This window comes from Balaenoptera ricei, chromosome 13 (genome assembly GCF_028023285.1).
Source record: "Balaenoptera ricei isolate mBalRic1 chromosome 13, mBalRic1.hap2, whole genome shotgun sequence".
In the NCBI taxonomy this organism is placed as follows: domain Eukaryota; kingdom Metazoa; phylum Chordata; class Mammalia; order Artiodactyla; family Balaenopteridae; genus Balaenoptera; species Balaenoptera ricei.
The window spans coordinates 96,291,860-96,304,516 of NC_082651.1; positions in this window are offsets into that span (position 1 = coordinate 96,291,860).

Consider the following 12,657-nt stretch of genomic DNA (forward strand, 5'->3'; position numbering starts at 1 on the left):
AGCCAAGAACCAAAGTGCTGTCCTTCAGGAGCCCCCAGTTTGCAGGGGGAGGCAGGCCGGTCATGATTGTGGCACAGGTGATAACCCCAAACTAGAGGCCCAAGTGTAAGGGGGCTATGAGAGCCCAGAGGGCCAAGCTAGCTCTACCTGGGTCAGGGAAGGGCTGGCTGGGAGTCAGGGCTGCGCCTGCAGACGCTCTGAAGCACCAGGGAGCCTGATGCATTCTGGAAACTGCAGGTGGTGACATGATAGAGCACAGGGGGGGAGCGCGGGGAGAGGAGTCCAAGCAGGTCCAGCTGTTGGGGTTTAATGGGTGACCGTAGGCCTGGGAGTGAGCTGGTCTGATTTGACAGGTGATCAGAGTGTTTGTTTGAATGAGTGAATGAACAGATGAATAAAGAGATGAATCCATTAGGCTCACAGACCATGCTAGACATTATAGATAATTCAGAACAAATGAAAACAGCAGCCAGTCTCCCAGAGGCCAGGAAGATTAAGTCCTGTGCCCAAAGTCACTGTGCTAGGAGGGGGCAGAGCCGAAATATGAAACCACACGGATGGGACCCTACAGGCGGCCCTCTACGCTGTGCTACCTACACAGCCTTATTCGCCACCCGGATTCATGTAAGACCAGTGCTTCACAAAAAAAGCCTGTGAAGGCTTGGTCCCCGAGCAGGGGTAAGGGCAGGGGATCAGGAGGGGAGCGGGAGTGCCTCTCTCCCAAGACAGTGCCACTCTGTGTGCTCATGGCCTTGGGCTGGCCTCAGCTACCACTCTGACCCACAGCTGCTTCCTCGCTGTTGTTTCTAAATTGTGGGTCAAAGGCCTTTCTCTGGGGCCTTTTCAGGCTCCTGTGCCACCATCCATCCTCAGCTTTCCTTCTCCGCCCAGCACTCCTGCAGGAGCCCCTCCCGCCTGCCCTGAGCTCCCGCAGTCCTCCTGGCAGAGCAGCATGGCCCAGAGCTGCGTCTGCTGTGACCCCGTCAGCCTGGATAGCATCTCCGACAGGTTCTCCTGGCTAAAGCGTCTCTTCTGGCTCAGAAGCCTGCTTCTCTCCCTGCAGGAGTCTGCTCTGGTCTCCATGCCCACACCGTCTTTCTCTGAGCAAGGGTTGCCCGGCCTGACAGAGTACCTCCCGCCCTGGCTCCCGGTCCCTCTAGCTGGACATGCTCCCGTCTTTCCTGGGATCCGTTCTTCCATCCTGCGCCCACGTATCTTCGTCACTCCCCAGCCCGTCCTCCCCTATCCTCCAGCGTATAACTGGATCTAGCAAAGGAAAGGGGTTAGTATTTGTGGTAATTACACCTCACGTAGGCATGTGCTCTAGAGTTCACACATCTCAGGTGAGACTCACCGCAGTCCTGTTAGATTCATGGGCTCAAAGAGCGCCGTGCTCTGTGTGTGTGTGCACATGTGAGGGGTAAAGAGAATTGATGTTCACTGAGCACCTACTGTGTACCAGGTGCCGTGCTAAGCCCTTTCCTCCATGCATGTGTGTACACGGGGGCAGGTTCTAGCCTGAGCCAGAAGAGTGCCCTTGCTACTCAGAGCACACTTCAGAGACTAGAGAGGCAGCTCCAAGACGCACCTGTTTGGCAGGAGGGATTGAGGAACCCCTGGATCCTGAGGGAACCCCAACTAGGCGGGCAGGCTTGGCCCGGAACAGAACCCGGTCTTTGGGAAGGACTGACTCCAAGCTGGGGTGCAGTACAGCTGCTCAGCGTGGCCTCCAGCCCAGGCTTTGGGGGCTCAGGTGTGAACCCCATGGAGGTAGTGACCTTGAGGAAGACCCAAATGTGCCATGGTCACTAACAGTTCTTCAGGGCCAGAGCCAATATTGCTTTGGTCCCCAGTAGAATGCCACAGAGGGCAGGGACACTGGCCACAGTGTGCCGACCACCCCAGAGGATAAGGCGCCGTCTGCCTCGGCACTGGGACCTCCCACCGGCAGCCCCAGATGGTGTCCAGAGGGGGAGGAGCCTCTGGGGGAGGGGGAGGGGAGGAAAGGGTCCGAATGTGAGCCTCAGAGACAGGGGCTGGGAGACAGAGGAAGACTGGGCACCAAACATCGCTGCGGGCAGCCCGAGTGGGCACTGACAGATCTCCTCAAAGGGTCTTGAAAGGTGTAGGGTGCAGGGGCTCTTACAAGTGTCAGGCAGCTGTGGTTTAGCACGCAGGGCCTGGCCCAACTGCCAGCTGGCTCATTTCCACAGCGGACCCAGGACATGGGCATCTTCCCTTCCACTAAGGCTGGGAGAGGCTCGGTCACCTGTACAAGGTCACTGGTCTGACAGGTGGGCAAGTTGGGATTTGAACCATTTGGAGGCTTAAAGAGAAAGAGGAAATTCTCTTTTTTTTTTATTAGTGTATAGTTGATTTACAGTGTTTTATTAGCTTCTGCTGCACAGCAAAGTGCTTCAGTTATACACATACATATATCCACTCTTTTTTTAGATTCGTTTCCCATATAGGTCATTACAGAGTATTGAGTTCCCTGTGCTATACAGTAGGTCCTTTTTAGTTATCTATTTTCTATAGAGTAGTGTGTATATGTCAATCCCAATCTCCCAGTTTATCCCTTCCCCCCGTTTTCCCCCCTCGTAACCATAAGTTTGTTTTCTACATCTGTGACGCCAGCAATCCCATTCCTGGGCATATATCGGGAGAAAACCATAATTCAGAAAGATACATGCATCCCAATGTTCACTGCAGCACTATTTACAATAGCCAGGACATGGAAGCCACCTAAATGTCCATCGACAGAGGAATGGATAAAGAAGATGTGATACATATATACAGTGGAATACTACTCAGCCATAAAAAAGGAACAAAATAATGCCAACTGCAGCAATAAGGATGGACCTAGAGATTGTCATACTGAGTGAAGTAAGTCAGACAGAGAAAGACAAATATCATACGATATTGCTTATACGTGGAACCTAAAAAAATGGTACAAATGAACTTATTTACAAAACAGGAAGAAGAAATTCTTGAATAAACCGTCCTAGGCAAGGCCGATGAGCAGGCAGACAGTCAGAGAGGCAGCACCCAGAGAGGAGAGAGGTCATCGCTCAGGGTCTGGCGTGTAAGCTGGGCCAGCCTTAGAAGCCAGTCCCCTCCGTCCTGAAGGGGAGCCCACCACGGTGTGCAGATTCCATGCTGCCATCGCTCTGTCTGGGGTTGGACCCGTGAGAACCACGACGAGTGAATGAACAGACTTAGTGAGAATCCAGGCTCGTGCCAACTAAACAACCGTGTATCCCAGACGCTTCCCTTTTTTGTCTGTCTGCTTTTTTCACTGTGAAATATGCGCTTGGTTGTCTCTAAGACGTTTTTTTCCGATACGTCCTTGTGGAGGTATAACTGACATTCACTGAACTGCACACATTCAGGGTGCACAATCTGACGAGTTTGACATATAAACACCCATGAAACCATGAGCACCAAAATGTCCCTGTGCCTCTCCATCACCGGTCCCTCTCGTCCCTCCCCACCCCTCCATTTCCAGGCGGCCACTGGTCTTCTTTCTGTCACTGCACATTAGTTTGCATTTTCCAGAATTTCAAACAAATGGAATCGTGCAGCACGTGCTCTTCTCTGGCGCTGGCCAGGTGAGATCTAACTTTTTAAGGAACCGCCAAGCCGTTTTCCAAAGTGGCGGCACCATTTCCCTTTCCCGCCCGCGGTGTGTGAGGCTTCCAGGCGCGCCACGTCCCCGTCAGCCCGCGAGGTGCCCAGGCTCGTCCACCTCGGCGCTCCGGCAATGGGCACGAGGGGGTCCCTCACGGTGCACCGTCCGCGTTTCCCCGGTGACCCGGGGGTCGGAGAAGATGCCCGCTGTCACTGTCTGGTTTGACCCCACGGCTGCCCCGTGGCTGGGCGGGCTGACCCCGTCAGGCACGGAAGCAGATCCGGGTCAGAGCCCGTGCTCGCCAGCGGCTGCGCGGCCGAGCCACCTTCGTCGCTCTCGCTCGGCTCCTGTCTCCGGAGCCGGCTCGTCCTCCGTGACCCCATGAACTCTGAGCCGCCGCCGGGCCTCCAGTCAGGGCCGGGGCGCGCGAGCTTCTGGAAGGGATCCGTCTGCGGGGCCGAGTCAGTCAGGCTCCCCGCGGCTCCGCATTCAGGAGCAGCACACACGTCGGCGCTTAGCACGGAGCGCGGCCGGCTGCCTCCCTCCTCGGATCAGTCCGGCTCCCAGGCTCCCCGAGAGAGCCGCCTCCACCGGGCTCTGCCGCCCCTCCGCGGAGAAGGGCTCCCCCGCCGCTGCGTTTCCTCACAGCCTCCGGGCTCTCGAGCCGGGCCTCCTGGAGCTCAGGCCGCTGGGCCATCTCCGGAGGCTGCGGGTCCGCAGGCCCGCGCGGCCCCGGCGTCCTCGGGGTGCAGACAGGCCTCCTCAGCCGCTGGGCCACCGCAGAGCCGGCTGGTGTCCGAGGAGGAACAGCGGTCGGCTGGGCCGAAGGCCCCCGAAGGTCTGAGCGAGATGCAGACAGGGGGTCGGGGAGGTGGGAGGAGAAGGCCCAGGCGCCTCTCCCCAGCCAAAGGCCTCCTCCCTGCGGCAAGGGCTCAAGACGGAAGGCGAGAGGTGCCCATCTTCAATCAGATTCAGGCCTGGACCTTTAAAATTCCTGGACTGAGCCCACTTTATCAACTAAGAGCCCCCAGAAAGGCCACAGGACTGGTGTGTTCAGAGGGGACCAGGGAGAAGGGGACAGAGGGAGGAGACGCTGCCCAGTGATTTCTCCCACGAGCCCAGCTCATTCGGCGTGTTGGGCAGCTTTGGTCTGAAGGAACGAGGCCAATCGAAGAGCTCCTGACAGGTGTGCCCTGGTCTCTTAGCTGCGCGACTAGCCTGGCTGGTTAAGTGGTGGAAGGATGTGACCCAGACCTGTCCAACTCAAAGCTCCCACGTGTGTCTGCCTCAGAGGGAAGCTTCCTGTGCAGTAAGAGGAGAAGGCCATGAATGCAACTAAAATAAAGCAGGATTAAGTAAGTGCTACCATGAAACCCACAAGCTGGAAGCTGCCCGAGAATAGAAGAGGAAGCCATGTCTGAGAGTGGTGGGGAAGAGTAGAAACCAGGGAAGGCTCCCCTGAGGAGGTGGCGTTTACACTGGGCCTGGAAGGGAGAACGTCAATAAGCAGAGAAAGGTAATAATTTTTCATTGGTTTTTAAAAAAAATTTTTATTTATTGACTGATTTTTGGCTGTGTTGGGTCTTTGTTGCTGTGCACGGGCTTTCTCTAGTTGCGGCGAGCGGGGGCTACTCTTCGTTGCAGTGTGTGGGCTTCTTATTGCTGTGGCTTCTCTTGTTGTGGAGCATGAGCTCTAGGTGCGCGGGCTTCAGTAGTTTCAGCACGCGGGCTCAGTAGTTGTGGCTTGCGGGCTCTAGAGCACAGGCTCAGTAGTTGTGGCGCATGGGCTTCGTTGCTCCGCGGCATGTGGGATTTTCCCAGACCAGAGATCAAACCCGTGTCCCCTGTGTTGGCAGGCAGATTCTTAACTACTGCACAACCAGGGAAGTCCTTTCATGGGTTTTTAATTTACTTCTTCCAGTAACTCTCCCCTCATCCCCTTTAATGGACTGTATTAGGAAGGAGCTCGAACAAAGCCGGGCCTTTCCTTATCTAGATTTTGCCATTTCACATGAAAAAAAAAAAAAAATCACCTCTAATTTTCCTCCTTGGGAAGCTTTCTTCTAAAACACTCATCTGTTCAACACCTATTTATTAAGCACCAACTACATACCAGGCACTAGTAGCATTTCATGGTTTAACCCACTTAACCTCGACAATCCTTTGAAGTGGGTACCAGTATTATTCCCATTTTACAGATGAGGAAGCTCAGGGACAGAGAGATTAATTGCCCAAGGCTCCTGGTGAGTAACTGGCAGAGCTGGGGTTTGGGCCCAAGTAGTTGGGCTCCTGAGTCTAAAAGCTGGACCATCACCCTCTATTGCCCTTTCTTTAATAGAAAAACTCAGGGTAACTGGCCATTTGGAAAGGAGGAGAAAATGTGCCGCCACTATTCGGATGGTCTCCCATAAACTGACGCAATACTTCCCCATGTCTGAGGCAGCTCATTCTGTGCAACCACAATTAGCTTCACGGCTCCAGCTTGTGGTCAAAGCATCTGCTCCCACCACTTATGGGGCTAAATTATCAGAAGAGGAAAAAACCATACAGCAGGCGTGGGGCAAGGAAGGGCTGGTCTCTCCCTAGGCACCAGGAGCCGCCTGGGGAGCTTGGGCTCCAGAAAGGCCTCTATCACAGGCCAGCTTGACTTCCCCTGAGGGACCTGGAGGGCCCAAGGGATGAATGAACCGACACTCCCCACGGCCACCCTAACATGAGTGTAGCTGGTCATCTCAGCCTCCCGTGACCTCTCCCTGGCCCAAATGCTCCACGAGGTCCTCCCAGCCCTAACCCCACACACGCGATCAGTCGTCCGGCTTCTGCCACGCCCCCTGCATGCTAACCTTCCTGCTCCCACTCCATCACCTGAGGCCCTCAGCATGTCTCACCTGAACAGTTGCAATAACTTCCTAACCAGTTTTCCTGTCTCCAGGCCCGCGACGCCATAAATCATCTTCCAGCTCCCAATTCACTTCTTAAAGTGAAACTCACTGTATTGCTTCCCCACCTCAGGAGCCTTTGGTGGCTTCCCAGTAACCTACCGAAATAAGCATTAACTGCTCAACTTGGCAGTCAAGCTGGCACGCGTCCATCCCAGGCCACCAGCCTTCACCGGCACAGAGGAAGCGAGAACAGTGTGCCGTAGGCTTAGGGGTCAAGTCCTAGCTCTAGCACTTGAAAACAGCGTTACCTGGAGTAAGTCCCATAAAGTCCTGGAGCCTCACTTTCCTCATCTGTTAAGGGGGAATAAGAAACAACCTCCCAGACTTGCTAGGAGGAGTAAATGGGGAGATGCATGTAAGTGCTCAACACGTGTCCCCTCCTTCCCTCTGTAGAGAGGTGTCCACTGGCTGAGCTGCCTCTGAAGCAGGGTGAGGACAAGGCAGGTGGATTTGGCCAGGGGAGATGAGTTCCCCTCTGCGCTTTCATATTTACATAAAGAATTTCACAGATTTTTTCTGCAGTGAAATTAGATCCTGACACATATTCAGGGAACTCCCAGCAGGTGTTTCTCCAAGAACAGAGAGTATGGGGGGGACCCACCTCCAGTCCATTAAGGCCCCAGGCGCGGAGTCACCAGCCCGGCCCAGACACAACCGGCACCATCAGGAAAAGCAAACAGCATCAAATCCACGAGGAGGCCATTTACAGAATTAATGGGGGCAGGGAGCACAAGCCTGGGCCTTTCCCACGCTGGCAGTAGAGGTGGAAGGTCTGATTTGCCCAGGAAGACACGAATCGTGGAGGAGCCAGTGCAGATCACCTGGCCTCAGCAGTCCTGCCGTTTTTGTGCCACGAGCCCCTTTAGTAGTCTGGTGGCTGCCAGTATTATTTTTTAATGAATGAAATAACATACATAGGATTGAAAAGGAAACCAATTATATTGAAAGACAGTTGACAGAGAATGCGCAGTATGGTAGCATAGGAGCGTCTTTAGGGAAACATTAGATAACAAGATAGCAGCAGACGTCAGCCTTGGTTTGACTGTGTGATGATGCACGTACCCTAGATTTGGAGCCGTCCATGACACCTGTCATGCTATCTGAACATACCTGTGACTGCACTGTTGATAAAGACACTAATAATGCACTATTAAGTGCTTTGGTTTGTTGCCCACATGTATGATTGAAAGAAATGCCAAATTTCAGTTTGAGATTAGGGAAAATACAGCTGCATTTTTTCTGAGTTAGGTTATAGAAAATACTGTAGCCTCTGTTCTGCTCTCTCTCCACATCTCGTGCACGTATGTGCACACAGGTATCTCACTCTGGGCGAGCCAGTTGCCCTGAGAGACTCTACGTGGAGTCTGGAGGTGCTCAGGAAGGAACTGAGGACTCCAGCCAATAGCCACTTGAGTGACCCTCTTGGAGGTGGGTCCTTGAACCCTTTCAAGGCTTTCGATGATGCTGGTCTGGCCAACAGCTTGACTGCAGCCTCGTGAGAGACCCTGAGCCAGAACTACCCAGCTCAGCCACTGCCGGATTCCTGACCCTCAGAAGTGGTGGGAGAGAATAAACTGTGGATCAGTAGATAACACGTCAGCCTCTGATTTCTCACTACCCCGCCCGCAGCAGCCCCGAGCACTCAGGAGTGCCGGGCCACCATCCCCGTGCGCACCCAGCACATCCAGGCACAGGCAGACATCGCTAAGGACCTCTGGAAGTAACCGAGGACGGGCGTCTTGGAGGGATGCTCGGGGCCTCCAGGTGAAGGCAGACCAGAGAATACGATTTGCTACAGAACGGTACTTGTGATCATTTTCGGCAGGTGCTCTCTGGCCAGGGAGAATACGAATCTCACATCTGCTAAGTGCACTTCTCAGTGTAAATTCTCCCAGAGGTAAATATTATGAACTTTTAATAGAATCCAGGTTTACCTAATATTTATGGAGCACTTACTAAGTACTACGTACCTAATCCTTACAAAAGCCCTGTGAGGGGTGGCTATTCATCTCACTTTTGGATGAAGAAACTGAGGGTCAGAGGTAAAGGAATTTGCCCAGTTTCAAAGCTGGTGAGTGACAGAAAAGGAATTGAAACCCAACGTCTTTGGATGCTAAGTGGCCTTTCCACCATACCACGCTGCTTCCTGCAGGGCAGGAGGGGTCAGAGAGAGGGTGGGGATGTAGCACAGCCCTCCCCAAGGTGCGGGGGGGAGGACGCAGCTCTGGATTCATCAGGATCTCTACTGGCTCCCTCTCGAATCCTCTCTTCTGCTGCAGGAAAGAAGACAGGAAACTCCCAGGAGCATGGAGGCCCGTCCACAGTGGGCTGAGGGAGTGGCCCTGGAGATCACAGCAGGGGATCCCCAAACGTTCAAAACATTTTTATTTATGTTAAAATAATACATTCACATAGTTCAAAAATTCATACTGTTATACCTTTTCCACTCCTGTCCTTCAACTAACTATTCCCCTTTCCCAGAGGCAACTAAGAAGCCCAAGGTTTCTTGGGTACTTGTATTAGTGTCCTCTTGCTGCTGTAACAAATTGCCACACATTTAGTGACTCAAAATAACACAAATTTATTACCTTTTAGTTGTGTAGGTTGGAAGTCTGACACAGGTCTTATTGGCTAAAATCGAGGTGTCATACATTTTAATTTAAAATTTAAAAAGCAGTGTTGCATGGTCAAATGTGGTATATACCTAATTTTAACCTACTGAAAATGTGCAACCTATTAATTGCCCTGCTTCATGACCATCCTTTATTTTTAAGGAAATAGGATGCATAGCATATAATAAAAGTAACTATTGCTTTGTGAAAAAAAGAAATCACAGCAGGGGGAAGGGTGGGATCCAGGAGGGAGCGTGGGACGCTGGTGTAGTGACGGGGATACAGTCAGATCCAATGTGACTTCAGGCTTTCCAAGAGTCAGAGCTGACAGCACAGGGGCTGCCTTGGAGGAGGGAGCTGCCTTGGAGGAGGGGCTCCCAGCCCGCAGGGCCTTCTGCCGGGGTGGGGAAAGGGAGGTGAGGGTCGCAGAGGACATCACCCTCCAGTGGGACAGGCTCCCCACGTTTTGAGTATGGAGACCCTTTTGAGACATTTTATAACACTGTTTTACATCAAAGCCCCTCGTGATGATGATTGTGCTTTTAGTATCCATCATCTGAGAAAAAGTGCAAGGATGAAAAGCCATTATAAATTTAGTAATGCCTTTAAAAAGCTATCTTTTATTAAACACGACAGCTTCTACAGATGTGTTTAAAATAATAAGTACAGAGCCAGGCTTGGAAATATGCCAATCCCTCAAATATGTCATTCTCTTCCCTTGGGAAGAGAACCTGGTGGCAAACACATCACCCACCGCTGGGTACCACCAGACCAGAAGCCAAGCATCTCGGTGCTGAAGTGCTGCCCCTTCCCTGGGTGGTCCAAACCCGCCTCAGTTACTCTGCAGTGCCGGAGGCTCCCTCCACGAGGGAGGTTGCCCCAGGAGAGCAGCTATTCCTGCAGTACATTTAAGGTTCCCAGGCAGCCCTCGACTAACTCAGGCCCCTGTGGATACCCTGCTCAGCCTGCCCAGCGGGAGAGGAAGCCCAGAGCCAGCTGGACTGGCCACCCGCTGCCATCGCCCTGACCCCTCTGTCGGCGCTCACTAGTGACTTCCCTGAGGCCCCTTTCAAGGCCGCCATCACTAACCTCTCCTGAGGTCCATAGCTCAGAAGCACATGTTCAAGGCCCCCAGGAAGAGGGGTGATCTGACTGACTGGAGAGATTTTTAAAATACTGGAAAGGCAGAGCCCCTTCTTTCTTTCTTTCTTTCTTTCTTTCTTATTTATTTTATTTATTTATTTTTGGCTGCACTGGGTCTTCGTTGCTGCGTGCAGGCTTTCTCTTGGTGCGGCGAGGGGGGCTACTCTTCGTTGCGGTGTGCGGGCTTCTCATTGCAGTGGCTTCTCTTGTTGTGGAGCACAGGCTCTAGGCACGCGGGCTTCAGTAGTTGTGGCACGCGGGCTCTGTAGTTGTGGCTCACGGACTGTAGAGCGCAGGCTCAGTAGTTGTGGCGCACGGGCTTAGTTGCTCCGCGGCATGTGGGATCTTCCTGGACCAGGGCTCGAACCCGTGTCCCCTGCATGGGCAGGTGGCTTCTTAACCACTACGCCACCAGTGAAATCCCAGAGCCCCTTCTTAAAAAGAATGCCCTGGCTTCACTTTGGCTCGATCCTGGAGAGACCACCATTAAATTGTCCATATTTGTGTATTCATTTTGCGGAGACCCAAATTCAAACACAAATGCCCACAGGGGAATTAAAACCTTAAATACTCACGGGTTGTGGAGCGTATCCCCCTGGAATGCAAGGTTCCTGGTGGGGCAGGAACCATGTGTGAGCTGTCATTGTATTTCCATGCCTGCCCCACAGCAAGGGCTCCGGACCTGTTGGATGGATGGATGGATGGATGATGGATGGATGGATGGATGAACAAGGAGTGAAAAATACACAAATAGAGGGGAGAGGAAAGTCAAAGAAGTCTGTGTCCTTGCTTGTTTCCGGGAAAGAAGCACACTGCTCCGGACCTCCCACCACGTTTGTGCCTGGACAGTGAGTCCCAGGACCTTCTCAATGGCGTCAGCCATCTGTGCAGAGAAACAGCTACCTGGGCCCACAGGCCTGAATAGAGGTCAGGCTGCCTCCGCTTCCCGTGCACGCACCTCGCCTGGGGAGTGGTCCCAGAGGGCGTCCACAAATAGCAGAGCCATGCGGGACAGGGAGAGGGAGCCCTGGGGTGAGATCAGGCCCCCCCTCCTTGGGAGGAAGGGGCATATGGGTCAGTGAGAGGGCTGATCCCTTCCTGGGGCTCAGAAAATCAAAGGTGCCAGCATTCCTAAGAGAATCAGAAAGCAGAGGAGCCAGTCTGTAAAAGCAGGGCCTGGGGCCACCTCTCCACAGGGGCTTTCTGGAATGGGACCCGAGAGCCATCGCAGGCTTATCTCTAATCTGCAGAACCAGGCTTGCAGATAAGGGAAACCTCATGCCAAGAGATGCCGCCCTCCCTGGCTGCACACCCACAGGAGAGAGCTGGGAGAGCCTCTCTTGCCCCTGCTGCTCTCCTGGGGCCTCCACGTGCCTACAAGCAGAGCAGACATCATGTGAGGATTCCTCTGGTTGTTAAACTGATGCAGTCACTGCAAAGGGACAGCGAGAGCCGTCTGACAGGACCACGAATCTTTCAGTGCAGTCCGTCTGCGATAGGAAAGGAGGCTTTCACTCCCAGGCCTGCCAGGCTGCCTGAGGATGCGCTGAGGATGCAGACCTATTGGTCACCTCGGCCGACCAACTGGTTCCCTCCGAGTCTTAGTTTCCTTACTTGTAAAATGATAATAACCCCTCTCTCGTAAGGTTATGATGAGAACAAGAAATAAGGTGGGTGTGTCAGGCCCGCACGCCTCTGGCTCCCCTTCCCGGCCAACAAACCAGAAGCCAGCTTCATTCAGGTATCCCTGTGCTTCAGGAGAGGCAGTTCTCCTTCCCAGCTCAACAAGTGTGGGTGCTGATTGGTCTAAGCCAGTTATGGCAAGCCCATTTCATCTCAATGGGTAGTTTATGAATAGGCCTGTAATTTTATTCTGGCTAAGGGGCCAGGAGGGGAAGCATCTGGGGGAATTTGCAGATGTTTCCTTCATCTTAAAAAGAACCATAAGGAAGGGACTTGCTCTTCTGATGGCCTTTGGGTGTTGTTAGGTAAGGATGTGATACTTGGAGCTGCTGCAGCCATGTTGTAACGTAAAGGGATAATACTGAACAAAAAAGCCAAGAGGTTAAAGATGGCAGAGCACAAAGATGAAAAGAACCCCGGTCCTTGGTGGCAAAGTTGAGCTGTTGAATTAATTGCCCTTGGAATGTTCCCACCTTGGGACATCTTGTTAAGTGAAAGAATCCTATCCTACGGTTCAATGCACAGTATAGTGGTGGTCCAGAGTGTAGGCTCGGAGCTAGACTGCCAAATCCAGGCTCTACCACTTATGACTTTTAGCATGCTTATCTCTCTCAGTCTTCTCATCTGTAAAATGGGCATGGAGATA